Source organism: Dermacentor variabilis, chromosome 5, assembly GCF_050947875.1.
Source record: "Dermacentor variabilis isolate Ectoservices chromosome 5, ASM5094787v1, whole genome shotgun sequence".
NCBI classification, from domain to species: domain Eukaryota; kingdom Metazoa; phylum Arthropoda; class Arachnida; order Ixodida; family Ixodidae; genus Dermacentor; species Dermacentor variabilis.
In genome coordinates, this window is record NC_134572.1 from 7,786,126 (window position 1) to 7,804,325 (window position 18,200).

An 18,200-nucleotide genomic window follows, 5' to 3' on the forward strand; every position below is an offset into this window, starting at 1 on the left:
ATCATCTGCTGCTCCAAAACCACCTTGTGAACAAGAAGAAATAAAAAGACAAGAAATAAGAAGCCGATTCTAAATAAAATAATAAATACCAACTAATATATTTTGTTTGTAGTTGAGTTGTGTGGCTGACACAGAACTGCCATGATTGCTGGTTCGGTGGTTCGGTCACCGTAGTTTCGCATAGCGCCGCCACGTTCGAATGTGTGGACCGAATGTGTAGTAAGCATAAAGGTAATGTCATAAAAGGTGAGTAACATGTCTGTTTACTCTCTACAAGATATTGTACTCCCAGTGCTTAAAAGGACTGACAACCAATTTTCATGGTACTAACTTTTTTTAGTGCAATGGAAGGCTTACCGGCCAGAGCGACTAATCATGAAGCAGCAACGCGGAAAACACCATGGAACATTTTTAATCAGAATTTTTCTATCTGCGCTGAGAATGAAATCGTTCTCTGGAAGCATGTTGAAACTGAAGAGACCACAGAACATGACGAGACACTCATTTGAGGGATCGCCAGCCGTTTGTAAGCAGGCGCGAGTAAGAGCGGGCGCGAGAGAGAAAATCTGAGGGCTTTTGCTCCTTGAATATACGACACGGCCTAGGCGGCCTAGGTACTACTGAGGAGGTTTTGTGTTGTATGCGTTTGTCCCCTAGAAATGCCGGCATTGCGGAGTGCGGTCGAGTTTGTTTACGCTTCGCCGCTGGCTGCTAGCGCGGTGAGGCAGGGCACGGACGCCCCATTTGGTGATCGCTGTGTCTGAAGGGGCAATGTTCTGACTGGTGTTGTATAAATCGCGGGTCGATTTTTTCGTCGAGACGATAGCTTGGACTTTTACAAGCACTGCTCCAGGATGGCACAGGTAACCGGCAAACGGAGGCCTCAGCAGGAATTAAAGAACCTGAGGTTATAATGAAGCAGGTGGCGCAGGATCTCCAGGGCACCCAAGGGGTAGCGGAGGGGGGGGGGGGATCAAAGCTGGAAGCAGGGCGGCCCGTGGGCTGGAGCCGCGGAGGCCGAAGCGTGCCAGTGGGCGCTCGCATAAAAAAAATTGGCTGTCCGCGATAGCGGACAGCGAGCTGCGAACAGCGAGCCCCAACCCACGAACCAGTACGGGTTCTAGCGTTGGTGCCCCCGTTGCTGCTTTGGTGTCCCGGAGGCGCCGCCAATAATGCGAAATAATGACACGTTGTACAATTAGTAAAATAAAACACGATTGAATAAATGTAATTACGTTCAGCGCCAACTTGTGACGCTAAGTTCAGCACTATACCGCGTCCCGCGACTTCTAAGGCGCTCTGCCGTCAAGATTTTCAGTATATGCGGCCTTGACTCTACTACGGCCGCTACTGCTCCCACAGAAACATCTGTGATATGATTTACAAGGTACATCGCCGTACGGCACGAGAAAGCAAGAAAGCGATGATCCGCCACGACTGACTTAATTAGCCCACTGCTTCACCTGTTTTACCGCGCCGGCAGCCAGCGTCCGAGCGTGAACTCGACCCCACCCCGCAATGCCGGCACGCCTACGGACAAACGCCTACAATACGTGCTAAGAAACCTCCTCCGCAGTGCCTAGGCACAGTGATATTGGGGGCGAGGACTTACGGAGTCGCCATATGTCGGAAGCGCCTCCTTTGCGTAGTACGCGGCGCGATCCTCAGAGGTTTGGCATTACGACGCTCAATAAAAACACCACGCGGCAGCCCTCCTAGACATTTCTATAAGTACTCTCAAAACGAGGGAAGTTTTTTACTGTAAAAATAATAATCTTGGGCAAACTGAAAGCATAGAATCGTTCACAGACGCTATCTCTTTACCGAATATATATATAGTGAGCACCACTGCGCGCGGTCGCCGCGATGGAGTCTCCCGAACCGACTTCTTGCGTGAAAGGTAGGCAAATGCTGAGAGTAAACTGTGTGAAATATGTGCCTATAATGGGCTGTCTGTATAACCGAATGAAGCGTATCAGAATGAAGCCTCAACGCAGCGATTGCACGGGTTCGCAGCGACCGACTGCGCATCTGCATGCATGTCCGCGCACAATGTTTTGCTTTCCCTGCGGGCGCGTTTTCGTACCGTGAAGTGAACTTTAGGCCGTATTTGACAGCACACAAGCAACCATTGCTGCGTGGACGCCTGTCAGAGCTGTCCAAAAATAATTTCGTTATAGAGACTTCGACGCCTACGCGACTGTGATATGCCGGCGCAACGATTGAATCCTTTTTTGTGTTTTGAAAATTCTTGGGTGTTTCAATATTATTTCTTGTAGCGTCGCACTGTATGTTTATCGGTCTTCTCAGCGTGCGATTTCCCGCTGCTTCTTTTTCGTAATCCAGTACATTCATTCATAACACAAACATGACCGTGTGTCATGCCTTTTTCTAATGTGCTTAATTCTTACCACTGCCTTTCCATGCCAGTGAACTTGCCAAAATCTAGTATCAACAAGTTCGTAGACCAAATAAAGCGTCACGACATTAGCTGGTCAGCGGGCGAGTGTTTCAGTGCGCGTTTCTGCCCTTGCCGAACATCGCAGTCCCGACGCCGTAGCAGAAATCTTCCGCGCGTCTGTGCTTGCTGCAAGCCCGAGTTCTAGCCGATGGCTGTTTGCCGGTTAGCAGATACCCAAGGCGGGAAAACCTCACCACTTAATCAGAACCGCAGCACAGGTGGGGCTTTAAACTTTCCTTTTCAGTTCGCTTCGGCGCTTCCGAAGCAGCCGACGCGGACGCTGTGCCCAGAGAGTTTCCAACAATTTTTGTAGGAAACTCTATGGCTGTGTCCACTTGATCCCTCATGCCACGTGACGCCGACGGTGGTGGTGGAGTTCGCCCATAGAATAAAGAGCTCGCCCCGCAAAAGCCCCCAGATTTTCTCACTCGCCTCCGCTCTTACTCGCGCCTGCGCACAAACGGCTGGCGATTCTTCAAATGAACGTCTCGCCAGTTTCAGAATTTCAATATATGCGGACCGAGCCGCATATATTGAAAATCTAGAAGGCCTTAGCAACCGCGGTTGAACGCAAGTGGCTGAAAGGCCGCCTTTGACGATGACCGACCCAGTACCAGTGTCACAGGCGCGATAAAGTCTGTCCGACGTACCTTCTGAGGCCAAGTTCTGACTGGTGTTGCAGAAGTCGCGGGGCGTGACAGTGCTGAACTTTTAGCGTCACAAGTTGGCGGCTGGACGTAAATATATTTATTCAATCGTGTTTTTCCCTAATTGCAACAACATGTCATTTTTTCGCATTGGCGGCGCCTCCGGGAAACCAAAGCGGCCACGGGGACACCAAAGCTATAGAACCCGGACTCGTCCTTGGTTTGGGGCTCTCCGAGGCCTGCGCATGCCAGGCGTGTATAAGATCGGCTGTCCGCTCTCGCGGACAGGCAACTTTTAATGCGAACACTTCCTGGCACGCTTCAGCCTCCGCGGCCCCAAACCACGTGCCGCCCTGCTTCTAGCTTTGATCCCCCCGCTAACCCTTGGGTGCCCGGGAAATCCTGTGCCGCCTGCTTTACTGTAACCTCAGGTGCTCTTTTGAGGCCTCCGTTTGCCGGTTACATGTGCCCTCCTGGAGCAGTGCCTGTAAAATATGCAATCTATGGGTGTCTTGCGCTGGAGTTTGATAGAGTTACTGTATATGCTGTATATACAGTAACTCTAGAGTTTGAGGTATAGTAGCGGCGCCTGGTGGCGGCGAGAAACGTTATCTGGGTAGTACCAGCTTGGGTAGTATTGAGCCCTGGTTGTGGCGAAGCACGTATATAGCTCGAGTTTTGCATCGATTCGCACTTTTTGCTGTCCTGTTGCGAGTGCGAAAAGGCTCGTCACTTCTCACAGACCACGCCGTGAGCTGGCCGCAGCTGGCCGCAGTTTAACGAAAACGGACGTAATGCTGGAAGCAGAAGGAATCAACGACGCCGATCCGGAGAGACCTAGCTCAGCCTCAAAAAAAGCGTCACCGTCGTTACTGCTACGTTGTGGGCTGCCATGAACAAGAAGGCCTGAATCCCAGCATCAGATTCTACCGTGTTCCTTCAAGGCCTTACGAAGCGGAGCATCGGGCGTGCTGGATAACTGCAGTTCGTCGCGTTGGGTAGGCGAAACTTCCCGCCAGGCTGACTGCTTCGCCTGTCTTGAAGCTTACTTGATTATTTGCGTTGCTAAAAATCGGTCTTTTGCACCTACAGTCCCGACGGCAGACCGACACAGCAGCAGGCATGACTGGTGATTCACGATTTGAGACCTGGCCACAGCGACAATTAACCATTCGACCGGTGTGAAGTGGTGAAGTGACCGGGTGTGTGCAAATGACCACAAATGGTCTACGAGCAGCACTGGTTAGAGAGTTAAATGTGCTCATCCTTGTCCTCAAGCCAGCACGTTGAGGCAGTGCAGCAAGGTAGTATTGATTGCAGCACATCGATGTTCGAGCGATGTCATTAAAAGCTACATCAAGCGAGCAGCGCATGAGCTCGCGCTGCAGCGCGATTCGCACGCACGTTACTGCGAGCTCACATGCACTGCATCAGTTGTTCATCAGTTGCTAAAGGGTCAGATGGCCGCTACTGCAGCGCAGGCATATAACTATACTTGTCTAGCGGCATGCAGTCAACAAAGATTGCAGGAGGCCCGCCGTTTTGCCGCATTTCGAAAGACCGCTGCCGTCGCGGCGCGTACCAGTGCGAGCAGTTCCGTACACATGATGTCTGCTTGTCGCTGCTGTGAATTCATTTATAGCAAACACTTCCTCGCGTTTGTGCGCCTGAATCTAGCAGCGTGCAAACCTTACCTGAAGTTTAACTCCGTACGCGACTCGCTTCACTTGCGATTGACATCGCGCTAAAACTTCGCCGCTTATTTCTTGAACGGCGTACACGCAATCGGCGTTGCATAATTTCTTGCCTTTGTGCAGCGTGCCGCCTCTGAAAAAAATCTTTGGCGCCCGATATTCGCTGCAAGCCGTGGTAGAACACAACCGAAAGTGGCGGGTCCATATTGTAAACGTGCTTTCCGAACATTTCCGAAGCAGACGACCGAGCTTGGTACTACCTAAAGCCCCTGCATCCACGCACCACCGTGTATGGAGGCGTGCGTCTATTTGTAGTACAAAAATCCCTCACGTGACCTGATCCTAGGTGCCTAGGGACAGCATCGTTTAGAGATTTTTGAGAAGGCGCGATGCTGGCGCCGAGCGTCGCCGTGGCGTGTTCGTCCTCGGCGTGATCGTTCTCTGGACCGCGCGTTGTTCAACATTGCACATGTGATTATGCTTGCGTTGCTTGTGTGTTGGTTGTAGGTTCTGTGTTACTTGGCGGAAAGCCGTGAGTAGTGGCGGTGCGTCAGTGCGGCTTTGGCCTCGGTGAGCTCTGGCAGTACAGAATCTGCGTTGTGTGACCCGTGCTTTCTTGAGAACCCGGCGGTGGTGACAATTGAAATATCGAAGTGGCCTAGCGCCTCGGCAGCGAAGTTCTGCGAACCGCGATGTGGCGTCGTCGTGTCCGACTTTGCTTAACGTACATCGAGGGATGTGCTGCTCGCTAGTCATGCAATTTGCAAGTCATGTAAATGCAACTACGTCGACCGCCCACTACTCAGCGCTGAATGTGTGTTTGGTGTGCTGTGCTTGAAACGAGTGGTGCAGCCGTGCAGCGGGGTTGGCGGAGCAACAGAGTGGCTTAGGGGCTCCGTTTGCGCGTTCACAGACATGTGCTCCCGCCTTGGTCTCATTAGCGGCTGCCGCGGGATTGTGGTGTGCTAGCTCCTTGCCTAGTATGAAGTTTACGATGCTAACACACAGCATGTTCACGTTTTTCCGCGCTATATGTCATTTGCATGACGGCCGAGTTGAAAACGAGACGTATGTCCGTGTTCTTTGCCTTTGTGTGTTGTAAATTACTTTCTATTGTGGAAGTTCTGGGAGTCTTATTACGCAAGGAGTGCGAACGTAAGCATAAACACGTATGTGTGTCTGAAATATTGTATTACCCATAATACCCTTTACGACTAATAAGTGGGCTACACGGCCTGTGTGAATCAGCTGCCGTATGTTGCGACGCTCTTCCGTGTGGTTGACTGATGCATGGTGCGCGTTTATTTCTGCACTGTTGTAAAAACCATTTGTTTATTCACTCAATACAAATGTACGGCTTCTTCGCCGCAGTACACTTTAGCTACGCGGTGAAGCATACTAAAAGTGGGAGGGAGCCGCTATCAGCCAGCATAGTATGTCCACTTAGGCGACCTGAGAGGCGCCGGGTGCGCGAGTGTATAATTAAAGAACTCCTATTATGTAGTGATTGTGGCCCCTTTCCCCTTTTAGTACGCCTGACCGCGAAATATTAGTGTATTGAGAGAAAGATAATCGTAAAAAGCCTAACTATGCAAAGTTTCTTTCGTAGCTTGCTACACCGCAATACAGGGGTGTAAATAAGCATCGTGCAGTAAAGCATACTAAGAGTGGAAAGGGCACATAGGTTTACACTGTGCTCATTATTTTCAATTGTGACATAATTTGCAAGTGCATCTATGATTGCGGTAAGCTTCATTGACAATTCTTTGTACATTACAAATTCATATTGCAGGGAAGCTTACTAAAGCACTTTCGCCATTATGATATGTGTTAATCACCTTCAATGCAGGAGCACAATGCGGATTCTTGCCCCTGCTTTTGGCTGGACTGCACATGCTCTTTGAGAATTTTCGTACGTAGACTATGCATACACCTGGTGCTCTTATGGTCATTTTTTTCCTATCTGCTAAACCATTCTAAACAAGAAAAGTTTATACACAATTAGTTTATACACAGACCACAACTAAACCACAGGTATCGTTGGTAAGCAAATTATATTTATTCGGTGACATTTTCTGCAGCCCTGCTATTGGGCTTTCCTTCCTTTTCTGCTGTGCAGGTTCATTAAAAAGCGATGAGACAGTTTGACAATTTTAATCGTTGAAAGACTTAGCGAAACCTTTTCCGGGTTGTTTTTTCTTGGTTTCAGACTCTGCACATCGCATTTTAAGGCGTCTTTTCTGTGTTTGTTGCTTTTTCTTTATGGGTAGGGCATGGCAACATATTTTACACCATGTCAAGTATGTGTTGCCATAGACTGTTCTTAGATGGAGTCTTGCCCTTTCATTCTGTACAATATGATGTCGGTTTTTTGTGTCCAAGGCCGTTTTACAGCGTGGCACCCAAGCTTGAAAGATTGCTACCCACTGACACATGTGACATTTCTTTTCAATAAAAGGAAGTCTGTCACTTAACCTGTGCACTGGCTGTCTTTTGTCTCTTTGAATTGCAATTTGTTGCCTATATTTGCTCTTTTGTTGCATTTCAGATCAGGAATGGCTATCATAATTGACATTTAACCATATTGCACACAATGTGGATGAGACGTATTTGCCATATATGGCCACCATAAATATAATAAAAGTTAATAATTCAAGAATAGTGCAGCCATGAATTGTGGCTATAAGGTACCAGCACTGCAGGTAGCACTGCTTGTGCAGAATATAGTTCAACTCTACTACTTTCAAGCATCATTGTTTTTATCTGCATTTGTATAGCTCCAGTTTCTGTGAACAACACACATCTGGTGGAAGAGTGGCTTGCACCTGCAGTTGGGTCCAATGAATAGCCAAATTTCTGCCCGTTTTCATGTTATTTGCATATTAGTAAAGGCACTCATTTTTATAGTAGCCCGTTTGCCCAGTGTAGAAGCCGCTGCAGGGTGTCAGGATCTCGTGCACATCTTCAGCTTTGCAGGGGACACAGCATCTGGCACATAGTTTGTCACAGGCCATGTATTCAGGGCAAGTCGAGTTTACTCACTAGCAAAGGGAGAACCAAGCTTGTTGAATATGAAGTAAACCGCCTGTATACTCATTGGCCTTCTTCATTTCGTGGGACATATGTGGTTATAGCGAACCTTGTTTTAAGCACTTCTTGTCCAGCAGCGGTCGTTTGCTTTTGAAAAACTCAGGATAGCTTTCAGCAAGCTGAAAGCTATCCCCCCCCCCCCCCCCCGCGCGAAAAAAAAATCCTGCGTACGTGCCTGCCCTTCCGACACAGCAACCAACAAATGGGGCGCCGGTGCCCACTGCCTCACCGGGCGGGCAACCAGCGGCGGAGCAACGAACTCGACCGCACTCCACAATGCCGGCACGTCTAGGGGACAAACGCGTACAACACGCGCTAAGAAACCTCCTCCGCAGTGCCTAGGCAGAGTCAAGGAGCAAAAGACCCCAGATTTTCTCTCTCGCGCCAGCGCACAAACGACTGGCGATCCCTCAAATGAATGTTTCGTAAACTGGTTCTTTATTCTATGCTGTCGTCATAGGTCTAGAGGAAAAGCTGGCCCGAGGAAGTGACAATCGCTAGGGCGCCGCCCTGTTGCTACTAGATAGTATACTGGAATCACTATGCTGTCAGTGGCACGAGCGCGCTTCTCCGCTGACGTGCGCGGTCAACACCACCTAGAAGCGTTCTACTAACTCTATGCCTAGAAGACTGACTAGGTGGTGTTGGTGTTGGCGCGGTGGCACCGGCAGCGGCGGCGCTGCAATCGAACGCTCTTTCCGCTCTTGAAAGCTCGCCCATAACTTTTTTTTCTTTCTCTATGGCTCGCCCTGTGGCGGTTCGCCTCTGCAGCGTACGTGGCACACAAAAATAGAAAGCGTATTTGGTTATGTACAGCCGCTGTTTTAACGTAATTCAACTTGGCTTAGCAATTATTTTTTGGGTACTTTATGTGCGCAGAGGTGTTTGAGCTGGGCGTATAATTTCGGGCGTGTCTACAAAGCAAAACCAGTGGCAGACGAAGGAAAGCCAATGCGCTGCAATTTTTTTTTTATTTTTCACGCTTAGTCGCCAATTCGGGCCAGATCACCGTGGGCTAGATGGCAATACCGGAAGAATTTGCGAGTACTAAATTTTACGAAGCAATACTTATTTGCAGGACCAAACATTCGCATGATGTTCGCGATCAATCTGCTAGGGTGCACATGCACAGAAATCCGGCCGATTAAGGCGGATTTAATATTTACACGAGAAAACACTTCATTTTAAAGCACGGGCTACAGAAGACGGAATATGACGAGCAGAAAAAGAGAAGGAAGAACAACTTCGAAACTGCTTTCTCTGTCCCATACGATTTTATTGTAGGCGCTCTGCAATAGCACAAGAATAATCCTGAGGGCTTTAATGCACTTAACAAGCAGTGTAGAAACTGAGCTAAGTCAGTCTGCTTAGCTTCAGGTGTTGTGCTGCCTTTCTTTTTGACAGAATACGTGCTTTGTTCAAACCTCTGATTAAAAAAAAAAAAAACGAAGCCGTACCGTGACATAAAAGCCGACTATGCGAGGAGTCAGGCTCTCTACATAAAAGCGCTTCCCCGCAGGCCGGCTGTACCCGGTTTTGAGGCAAACCGGATATGACGTGAGCTGGTGGTGTATTCCCTGCCCCCAGATATAGTCGGATACAACATTAGAAAAAAGGGGGCGTTTACTCCTCCGAGGCGGATGCACCGAGCATCCACCAATGGGCGCGCACTCTGGACCGACGTCATGCGCCGGACGGCCGGTGACCCCGCCGCTTCGGTCATCTGGGCGGGGCCTCCCCTTTTTTCTAAAACTGTATCCGACTATAGGTACTTGTACGCCTAGGGAAAAACGCTGCTAGGTGCTGCTGCTAAATCCCTATGGTTTCTGCCGGCTCACGTAGGTCGACATCCACGTGATCTTGTTACCCCTCGCTGGTTCGTGTTCAGTCATGCCGTCCTCGCGCAGTGTCATTGTCGGCGACAGTCGTGTCAATTTCGCCGTTCTTTATGTTGGCGGAAATGACCTTGAAAACAACATAGATCCACAAATATGCGACATCAAGGTAAGTCTACTGAAATAAAAAAAAATTCTGAACATTAAGCACTGATACCTGTGTTTTCTTTTAAATTTTAGTCCTTGATTGTTCAACTTCAGCGAGACGTGGCCCCCGTCGTGCTGGTTTTCAAGGTGCTCCCTCGCTGCCTAGCATATGCTGATGCGGAGCAGAAAATGCAAAAGCGTCGCTTGCTCAACCGCAAATTGACGGCTACGCTGAAGCGCATGCCGTGTCTGCGGATTTTTAACCCCGAGGTATGGACCCCCTTTTTCCAGCGGCATACCGTTGCATGCCGTCCGGAACACGCTTGGCTTATTTTTGACTCGGTTAAAAATGTTTCACTTTTTGTCGCTGCTCGCTGCGGTAGAAATGCAGACCGTTTGTCGTAGTTGTACTCGAAGTCCCTTAGCTGGCCTAGCCCTTTGAAGACTTCTGCACAAGGCTGTGCTGGGGGGTAAATATGTTCGTATTCAATGCTCTACAAGCGGCTGATGAACCCCAAACGTTCTGCCGCGGCGTCACTCGGTGTTGCTCGGTGTTCTGCTCTACAATGAAAAATGTTTCTTCGTGAGATTTGTTGTTGGCTGAAAGTAACAGCCGTACTTTTTCATGCGATGCAGTTTTCTATTAAAAAAAAAATGCTGTAAGCGTGACCCGGCAGGATTCTGTTGGCTTACCTGGTAGCGTGTCAATGTCTCGTTTCGAAATAACGCAGCAGTTTGCGCCCGTGTCTAATTTGCACGTCATTCGTGTGCCTTCAATAGGAACCATCACATTCCAGTTGTCTGTTATGGTATGCACCGTTAAAGTTTGCAAATAGTCCTCGTCTGCTTTTCGACGCAGCTCACGCAAATCTCTGCGTCTCTGAACCGCGCCTCGTGATGGCAGTGGCGTCTTGCATACTAGGGAAAAATGATTTTGCCTGCCGCACTTTTTGCAAGTCTTCCCGATCGCAGAGCAAATTTTGCTGCGATGTGTCTGGCAGCAGCATTTAGTGCAGACGTTTCTGTTACTTGCTACTGCATGAACTCGTTTCCTGAGCGGTTGCGGCTGCTACGCTTATCTCGCGAAACTGCTCTTCCCCTTGCTCATGGGCACGACAGATATCGACAGTCTTCTGATACGAAGGGTTTTCAGCAATAAACGTTTGCTGCAAATTCTTGTCTCGAATGCCCAGAATAATGCGGCTGCGCAGCATGCGATCTTCTAGCGCTCCAAATTCCCAGTTTTTAGCTAGTATACGCAGTTCGGTCAACCATTCACTGAAGATCTCGCCTTACTTTTGGTTTCTTTATCCGAAACGGAATTCCTGAAAGGTTAGATTCGTTTCAGGCTTGTAGAAATCCTCAACTTTCTGTAACAAGATGTCTACGTCGTTTTTGTCTTCTCCTGCTTCAAACTTGAACATGCTGTACGCCTTTCTAGCCTCCTCACCAATCGTTACTATAGCAACGTGGCTGCCTGCACATCTTTGCTCTGCTTGCTCAGCTGAGTGCCGGTAGGAAACAAAGTAAACTCACTTTTCCAAATTTGCCATCCAACTCGAGCGTTGCCGTATGTGTCCAAGGGCTTCGGCGGTGGAAGAAGGGACGCTGGCGTCGACATGCCGACTAGGGACCGCTGCCACCATATAATCAAGCCAGTTGTCAGTGAAAACGTTTATTGCCGGTGGGACGCTGACATATATGGAACAGGAGCGTGACGTAACAGGTCACGATGCCGTGTTGCTGGCAGCGCTGCTACAACAAGAAGCCAACAAACAAACACTCCAAGGACAGCATAGGGGAAATGTACTTGTTAATTAAATTAAGCAAATGATAAATTAACGGAAGTGAAAATGGATGAAAAAGAAGTAAAGCCACTTCCACGCAGTGAAAGCTGTCAAAACAGCGAAGCTGGTGGTCGCTTTTTTAAGTTTGAACTCCTGTTTAGCGCGATTTTCTTTCGTGAATGTCTTTTGTCTCGCTGTCGTCGTTTTGCTAGATTCGAGCTGTGGTTCCGGATTGCGCCCACTCTTCAGTTGCGTGAGGTTGTAATCAAATCACAGCCTGTCACGCACCTTGCAGCTGTGGCCGCACTCACGGTCGAGGAATTCTTTCATGAGCCATCCATCGGCACCCTCCGTGGGAGGAATCTCCCTTCGTCGACGTCTCTGCTTGGCCTCCTACTCTCGAAGTTGGGGGTTAGCTTGCCTCTGCTGGCGTTTGGCTTGGGTTGCCTTCTGTTGAAAGTGGGGGCTGGCTTGCCTCCACCGGCGCTTGGCTTGCGCTTCCCGTTCTCAATCCTCGGTGGTAGCAGTTTCTCAGCGCTGGCGCTTTGCTTGCGCTTCTCGCTCTCGAAGCTCGGGATTTGTGCGAAGTCTGCGCTGCCGCTCGCGCCGAACGGAACACATGGGGCGAAAGGGCGCGCGCGCCGGCGAAACACCGGCTCATGTGCCTCTCTCCTCTATCTTCCTATCCCCCATAATGGCTTTGTGCCATTAACTTTCACCCCTGCGTGACACCGGACGCCGGACGGCGAATGCTCGACTCCGCTGTTAAAACAACTGGTCGCAGGTGGGGGACGAACCCACGTCTTCGCATTACGCGTGCGACGCTCTTACCAACTGAGCTACCGCAGCACCGATTTGCCGTCCACTTTCTGGGGTATTTATGTTTTTTCTGCAAGAGCTAACCCTGGGAGTGTTAGCCGGCGGCACCACTCACAAGCATTGGCGGCGGCTGTGGAACATCCTTTCTGCCGCAAGCGTCACGTGTACGTAAACTTCATGGATGAAGGCAACTGGTTAGTAAACCCACATGTGCTACCTGAAGGCATCGATGCTGCCGGACCCAAGATGGGAAAGTGGATGGGAAAACGGCGCCGCGCTAGTTCAAGTGGTAAGGACATCGCACGCGTAATGCGAAGACGTGGGTTCGTGCCCCACCTGCGGCCAGTTGTTTTTCATCCATTTTCATTTCCATCACTTTATCATTTCTTTTATTCAATTAACAAGTACAAATAACCTACCCCACGCTGTCCTCGTTGTCTTTGTTGTCTTCTTATATGACTAATAAAAATTGGTCCCTCGGTTCCTTTTCTTCTATGCAATAAGAGTTTACTTAAAGTGAGTCCCGTGACCATACAATAATTCGGGGGCGCTGGGTCCTTTGGACACGAAGGCCATATCACCGGCAACCAAGTCCGCCCCCTCCGCGCAATGCAGGCGCAGCTCCGGCCAAGTGGCGCGCACCTGGAGCAGAGGCTCGTGCTCGTTGGGGCAATGAACGGGACGCTGGGCGCCGCTTGCCACTCTCAGCTGCTTCTGCCCTCCGATTTCGAAAATGCCTCGACCAAAGGTAAGCGTTGTGTCTACGTCATGCGCCAGAACAGCCATGCACAGGCATCGCTACACTAATCTAACGGAAAAAAGAGAAGCAAGAACGTCTAGCTCACAAGCGCGCAAATAAGAAACCACTATACAGGGTGTTACGAACGGCCTGCAAGGGTCATCATCATCATCATCATCAACAGCCTGGCTATGCCCACTGCAGGGCAAAGGCCTCTCCCATACTTCTCCAACTACCCCGGTCATGTACTAATTGTGGCCATGTTGTCCCTGCAAACTTCTTAATCTCATCCGCCCACCTAACTTTCTGCCGCCCCCTGCTACGCTTCCCTTCCCTTGGAGTTCAGTCCGTAACCCTTAATGACCATCGGTTATCTTCCCCCCTCATTACATGTCCCGCCCATACCCATTTCTTTCTCTTGATATCGACTAAGATGTCATCAACTCGCGTTTGGTCCCTCACCCAATCAGCTCTTTTCTTATTCCTTAACGTTACATCCATCATTCTTCTTTTCATAGCTCGTTGCGTCGTCCTCAATTTAAGTAGAACCCTTTTCGTAAGGCTCCAGGTTTCTGCCCCATATGTGAGTACTGGTAACACACAGCTGTTATACACTTTCCTTTTGAGGGATAGTGGCAACCTGCTGTTCATGATTTGATAATGCCGGCCAAACGCACCCCAGCCCATTCTTATTCTTCTGGTTATTTCAGTCTCATGATCCGGTCCGTGGTCACTACCTGCCCTAAGTAGATGTATTCCCTTACCACTTCCAGTGCCTCGCTACCTATCGTAAACTGCTGTTCTCTTCCGAGACTGTTAGACTTTGCTTTAGTTTTCTGCAGATTAATATTTAGACCCACTCTTCTGCTTTGCCTCTCCAGGTCAGTGAGCATGCATTGCAATTGGTCTCCTGAGTTACTAAGCAAGACAATATCATCAGCGAATCGCAAGTTACTAAGGTATTCTCCACTAACTCTTATTCCCAATTCTTCCCAATCCAGGTGTCTGAATACCTCCTGTAAACACGCTGTGAATAGCATCGGAGAGATCGTATTTCCGTGCCTGACGCCTTTCTTTATTGGGATTTTGTTACTTTCTTTATGGAGGACTACGGTTGCTGTGGAGCCGCTATAGATATCTTTCAGTATTTTTACGTACGGCTCGTCTACACCCTGATTCCGTTATGCCTCCGTGACAGCTGAGGTTTCGACTGAATCAAACGCTTTCTCGTAATCAATGAAAGCTATATATAAGGGTTGGTTATATTCCGCACATTTCTCTATCACGTGATTGATAGTGTGAATATGGTCTATTGTTGAGTAGCCTTTACGGAATCCTGCCTGGTCCTTTGGTTGACGGAAGTGTAAGGTGTTCCTGATTCTATTTGCAATTACCTTAGTAAATACTTCTTAGGCAACGGACAATAAGCTGATCGGTCTATAATTTTTCAAGTCTTTGGCGTCCCCTTTCTTATGGATTAGGATTATGTTAGCGTTCTTCCAAGATTCCGGTACGCTCGAAGTCATGAAGCATTGCGTATACAGGGTGGCCAGTTTTTCAAGAACAATCTGCCCACCATCCTTCAATAAATCTGCTGTTACCTGATCCTCCTCAGCTGCCTTCCCCCTTTGCATAGCTCCCAAGGCTTTCTTAACTTCTTCCGGCGTTACACGTGGGATTTCTAATTCCTCTAGACTATTATCTCTTCCATTATCGTCGTGGGTGCCACTGGTACTGTATAAATCTCTATAGAACTACTCAGCCACTTGAACGATCTCATCCGTATTAGTAATGATATTGCCGGCTTTGTCTCTTAACGCATACATCTGATTCTTGTTTATTCCTAGTTTCTTCTTCACTGCTTTTAGGCTTCCTCCGTTCCTGACAGCATGTTCAATTCTATCCATATTATACTTCCTTGTGTCAGCTGTCTTATGCTTGTTGATTAACTTGGACAGTTCTGCCAATTCTATTCAAGCTGTACGGTTAGAGGCTTTCATACATTGGCGTTTCTTAATCAGATCTTTCGTCTCCCGCGATAGCTTACTGGCATCCTGTCTAACGGAATTACCACCGACTTCTATTGCACATTAATTAATGATGCCCGTAAGATTGTCGTTCATATCTTCAACACTAAGGTCCTCTTCCTGACTTAAGGCCGAATACCTGTTCTGTAGCTTGGTCCGGAATTCCTCTATTTTCCCTCTTACCGCTAACTCATTGATCGGCTTCTTATGTGCCAGTTTCTTCCGTTCCCTCCTCAAGTCTAGACTAATTCGAGTCCTTACCATCCTATGGTCACTGCACCGCACCTTGCCGAGCACGTCCACATCTTGTATGATGCCAGGGTTAGCGCAGTGTATAAAGTCTATTTCATTTCTAGTCTCGCCAATCGGGCTCCTCCACCGTCCACTTTCGGCTATCCCGCTTGCGGAAGAAGGTATTCATTATCCGCATATTATTCTGTTCTGCAAACTCTACTAATAACTCTCCCCCGCTATCCCTAGAGCTTATGCCATATTCCCCCACTGACTTGTCTCCAGCCTGCTTCTTGCCTACCCTGGCATTGAAGTCGTCCATCAGTATAGTGTATTTTGTTTTGACTTTACCCATCGCCAATTCTACGTCTTCATAGAAGCTTTCGACTTCCTGGCCATCATGACTGGATGTAGGGGCGTAGACCTGTACGACCTTCAATTTGTACCTCTTATTAAATTTCACAACAAGACCTGCCACCCTCTCGTTAATGCTATAGAATTCCTGTATGTTACCAGCTATATCCTTATTAATCAGGAATCCGACTTCTAGTTCTCGTCTCTCCGCTAAGCCCCGGTGGCACAGCACGTGCGCGCTTTTCAGCACTGTATGTACTTCTTTCGTCCTCCTAACTTCACTGAGCCCTGTTATATCCCATTTACTGCCCTCTAATTCCTCCAATAGCACTGCTAGACTCGCCTCACTAGATAACGTTCTAGCGTTAAACGTTGCCAGGTTCAGATTCCAATGGCGGCCTGTCCGGAACCAGGGATACTTAGCACCCTCTGCTGCGTTGCAGGTCTGACCGCCGCCGTGGTCAGTTGCTTCACAGCTGCTGGGGTCTGAGGGCCGGGGTTTGATTGTTGTGTTCATATAGGAGGTTGTGGCCAAGTACTGCACTAGGGTGGCCAATCCTGCTCTGGTGAGGGAGTACGTTACCGGTACTGGTCACCGGGATGGGGCCACACTCCAGGCCTGTTTATGCAATTTTATCAACACGCGGATTTTCTTTAATCCAGTGGAAAATTGCGCGGCACCAGGATTCGAACCACGGTCCTCTTGCACGCGAGGCGTATGGCCTACCTCTACGCCACCACTGCAGCTGCAAGGGTACCGACCTACAAAATTTTCCCAGCTGCAGATACAGGTGGCGAGCTATGACTAAACGCGGTCGGACGACCAAGTATTGTTAGTGGATTTGCCATGGGCCGCCACGGCTTGTTAGAAGCGGTGGAAATCCTAGGAGGAGATGTCTTGCGGCCGTCTCACGGGGCTTAGAAGTCATGGACGGACGCGACGGCCATTGTCTGCGGAATCAACGCTGGGATGAAGAGGCACCTGCTCGGGGCAAGACACGTGTCTGCGAGAACCCGCTCACCTTGGCGTGGTCAGTGAAACCTGCGCGGAAGTGTATGTAACACCTCCCCCTCAAAGGCGGGTCGGCTACGATGACTTTGAACGCTCCGAATTGGTAGCAGGTTGAACGGCCGTTTTTCCTCACCTAGGGATCTAGGGAGCCGCTGGCGGCTCCTCAGGGTGCATTTTTCTTTCAGTCATGTTAGATTGATGAACTGTAATGTTATCATGTAAAAACCGTAAATAAACCCATATTCCTCGTTCTCGATGAGAACAAGTCTTTCCCTTCAACAACGTCCTCAGCGGGGATAAGTTGGACAACGGCATGGGCCAGCTACCATCTATTTCATGCTCGACCCCAACCATTACAAGGGTTCAGTAATGTGGAAAGTTTGGCTAATTGGTGAGTAATCATCATACCTTTCTGGTGAAGTAGTGCACTGACACGGACACAGTGAAGACACACAAAAAAAGGCGACACTCGCTGCAGCGGGCGTCGTCTTTTCTTGTGTGTCTTCACTGTGTCCGTGCCAGTGCGCTACTTCACCAGCAAGGTATGATCATCACAAGGGTCTTTCACGTAACTTGAACCATAGGCGTGTGGGCAGGAAAGGCAGGGGCCTCCTCCTTCGCCTAGAATTTTATCCGCCTATAGTGCTATCGGAATAAAATGGTGGCCCACTAATACCTTTCCAGTAGTGTGTGCTGAAAATATGAGTAAATGTTTTCACTGAGCCCACGCACCACTAATTTTTATGGTGGAGAAAAAACTAACATGCGAAGAAAAACCATTCCTTTATTTTATTTTCGTGGTGTGATTTCGAATCTTTATCGTAGATGAGTATTTATAATATATTCATTGGATTTAGTAACCATTTGTGCCATTTTCAATTTTCAAGCGGTATATAGCAATGGAGTGCTGGTACCTTTACAATTAACATGCTTTCTCCTAATTGATTGAGCATCGATTACAGTAACTTAAATATAGATGTACGGTTTAAAATGTTTTCTAAAATGTATCTCCATGCAGGAAAACAAAAATATGAGAGAAAAATAATTCTAACACTGAAGAAATTTTGTACTTATAAATTGAATACTAACGTGGTTTATGCAAATATACGAGAGTTCGTGCATTTTACAGTCTATGTGTCAGTATTTGCTTCCGACCTTGAAGTCAGTCCGATTATTGTCAGAGAGGAAAGGTACTTCAAGTTGTGAAGATAGTTATTATATTTGAATATGCAAACTACCACGTGCTTCACACTCATGAGGTTTGAATTACAATTTTAATCAGTTAATCAATCAGTGTTTATTTCGTGAATAGAAAAAGTACATCGATAAATTTGAAAGATGATATGTTTTTTTTTAC

The 18,200-nt window shown here is 48.4% G+C and overlaps 1 non-coding gene across 1 annotated transcript; it reads right to left on the reverse strand.

The window, feature by feature from the left end:
- Window positions 1–12,437: 12,437 nt before the first annotated feature.
- On the reverse strand, window positions 12,438–12,510 carry TRNAT-CGU (transfer RNA threonine (anticodon CGU)). Its single transcript has one exon. It is a non-coding gene; the product is annotated as a tRNA-Thr (tRNA).
- Between the last annotated feature and the right edge of the window lie 5,690 nt (window positions 12,511–18,200).